Genomic DNA, 3,580 nt, shown 5'->3' with positions numbered 1-3,580 from the left:
AATTATTATATATAATTTTAATATATTATAGTATAAATTATATAAAATATAAAGGGATTATAACATTTTTAAAATATTAATTTTTAATATTTTTTTTGTTTATTATTATATATTAATATTAATATAGAGGAGAGAAGAAGAGGAGAAAAGAGAGAGAGAGAGAGAGATGTTTATCATATAAATGTGTTATTATTTATATTTATATAATTTTTTATTAATATATATATTTATTATACTATTACTATTTTTTTTTTTAAAAAACAAAACACAAACCAACACCACACACCACACACACACCACACGCACCGCCCCGCACACCACATACCATATAAACATATATTCTGTCTATATTATTGGTGTGGTTTGTGTGTGTGTGCGGTGTGGTGGTGTGTGTGTGTTGTTGTGTGTTTTTTTTTTTGTTGTGTGTGTGTGTGTGTGTTTGTGGTGTGTGGTTGTGTGTGTGTGTGGTGTTTTGGGGTGGGGGTGTTTTTGTAAAAATTCACACGCAACCACACGCAGCAGTAACCACACACACACACACACCACACTACACAACCCACACCCCCACACACACCCCACACACCCCAAAACATATATTAATTTTATATATATAATTTTTATTTATATATATAATATATATTTAATACATACTAGCCCATACCGTTGAAAAAAAAATGATTAAAATATATCAAAATTCTATCTACTATCTATCTTCTATCTATCTACATATATATATATATATATATAATATATAAATTTTTATGTTAACTAATATATATATATATATATATATAATAAATATATATTTAAATTTTATAATTTATGTGTGGTTTGTGTGGGTGGTTTTGTGTTTGTGTGTGTATGTTTTTTGTTTTTTGTGTGTGTTGTGTGTTTGTGTGTGTGTTGTGTGTTTTGTACTTATATATTATACATTATTGTGTTTTTTATGTAAATATATTGTTTTTATGTAGTATGTGTTGTATGTGCATTGTTAGGTGTATGTATATTAATGTATTGCAGTCCCGTATTGTGGGCTTTGAAAAAATTTAAAGGGAGATGTATAATGTTGCTACAGAAGTTAAATTTTGCGAAATAAATTTGAAATGAATGAAATATGTTTAAAAATTTAAAAAAATTTGGGCCCATATTGGATGTGCGTGTATGTGTGGTGGACTTTAACAGATAAGCTTCATTACAGGTTACAGAGAAGGCGTCTGGTCGTTTCGTATATTACTGCTGTCCCCGAATATTACCAAACGAACTTTAAGATAGGTACGCGGGGGGGAAGGGGGGCAAGTTTTTGGGATTAAGCAAGTGCGTCGGAACCGTCTTGACCCTGGAAACGTCCTACGCACTTGGGGGGGGAGTTTAGTTTTTCCCCCCTGAGGTATAAAAGGAGGAGACTCGCCATCTTCTCACTTAAATCGAAAAAAAATGGCCTTAAGGTTAGTTTTTTCTAACAGAACGAATGCCTTAACAACATTTGATTTCGCTAACAATTTTTTTGCATTCACTGAGTCTTTAGATGCAAAAAAAGCCGTTGTTTAGATGATAACCCGGGTAGAGAATCTTCTTTTCCCCTTAAATCCAAAATATTTTGTTACTAAAAAGATAATGTCAAAGTCTTCAGTAAATGCAGAAAAAATTTCAATACATTACTCCTTGATAGACTACTCTTTCACTATTTCTGTCCTTTCTCAGGTTCTCGCACCCTCCCCTTTGGCTACTGGGCCCCCCGTCCCGACCCACGCTAAAAGGTGCTCCTGTCCTGATTTCGGACCAGCCCAAATACGACTTTAACTCGCCGTCAACGACCCCCCTCGGCAATGACTTGGCACCAGGGGTCTCGTGATGGAGACTTCACTCAGGGTTCCACACGTCCGCCTTCCCGACGGGCCTGCAACGGTCAATTAAAACTGCAAGAGACTCAGGGTTTGTTGCTGAGTCACTACGGGGTCGGGCCCAAAACCCAAAACCCCGCCCCCCCTACAACCTGCCCCTACCTATGGTTAAAAGATGTTTTTTATAATTCTTTGTAGACGCTTTTTTAAATATATGCTAATAAAGAGCAAAATTTACTGTGTAATTTCAATAGCCATCAACATATGATAACCCAGGTGATAATATATTTATATTTATATTTTACATGAAGAATAAGGTAACTACTCTCAATATGGATTAAAACTTCCACATAACTTTTATGCTTAATTTTTCTTATGCTTCATTTATCATCCTATCGTCGGTAGGATATGCGGCTGATATCTCCATTTTATACTTACTTGTACTTCCATATTCATAGGCATGAAAATGTTGATGGCATTCATATTCATTTTTCAACGATCAGTCACCCATTTCTTTTCCTTTTTTTCTTTCTTTCTTTCTTTCTTTCTTTTTTGTATGGATAGATACGAATTAGATAAAATACAACATTGGGAATTTTACAGAATCAGTGTAAAAATACTGTGATTATGATGACAGTGATGACGAGAGGGAAAAAATCGATGCAAAAACATGAAACAAAGAGGGAGTGAAAGAAAATGTATGTATGTATGTATGTATGTATGTATGTATGTATGTACGTATAGATAGATAGATAGATATACATAAAGAGAGATACCTTTTTTGGTTCGTGAATGTGTGCATGTATGTATTTATATATAGATATATGGAAAAATAATTAAAAAAAAAGATATAATTAAAACCCGTTTTTTTATTCTATAAACATATATATTCCCCTTAAATAGATTAGTAGATGTATACCTTGTTTTGTGTGTTGTGTGTTTGTTTTGTGTGTGTGTGTGTGTGTGTTGTGTATGGGGTTTTTGTGTGTATGTATTTTTATATATTATATTATATATATATTATAATATTATATTATATATATTATAAAATAATTATTTTATTATTTTATAATCCTACGCACACATTATCTTTTGTGTGTGTTGTTTGTGTGTTGTTTGGTTTGTGTGTATGGGGTGTGTGTGTGTGTGTGGGCATATATTACGGTGTGGTGTTGTGTTGTGTGTGCAAAATGTCGTGTTGTATACACACACACACCCACACACCCCACAAACCGCACACACACAACACCACACCACCCCCACACCACCACAATTAATATATTATATAAAATTATATGTGTGTGTGTGTGTGTGTGTGTGTGTGTGTTGTGTGTGGGGGTGTGTGTGTGTGTGTGGTATTAGTTGTATGTATGTAGTAGTATGATAGATAATATTCATATCCCAAAAGGTTGTGTTGTGTGTGGTATATATATATTATTTTATATATATATTATATATATATTTTTATATATATTTAAAAATTAATTATATATAAAATATATAATTTTATATATATATATTATTATTATATATATATATTATAATAATTTATATACTATAAATATTATATTTTAATATATATTAATTATATATATAATATATATATAATTTTATATATATATTTTATATTCTATATCATTTTTATCTATATATAATATTTATTTATTAATATATTATATATATATATTTATATATATATATATATTTTAAATTTATATCTAATATATACTATATATTAT

Source organism: Penaeus monodon, chromosome 3 (genome assembly GCF_015228065.2).
Source record: "Penaeus monodon isolate SGIC_2016 chromosome 3, NSTDA_Pmon_1, whole genome shotgun sequence".
Taxonomy (NCBI): domain Eukaryota; kingdom Metazoa; phylum Arthropoda; class Malacostraca; order Decapoda; family Penaeidae; genus Penaeus; species Penaeus monodon.
Note: the sequence above shows the minus strand (reverse complement) of the source record.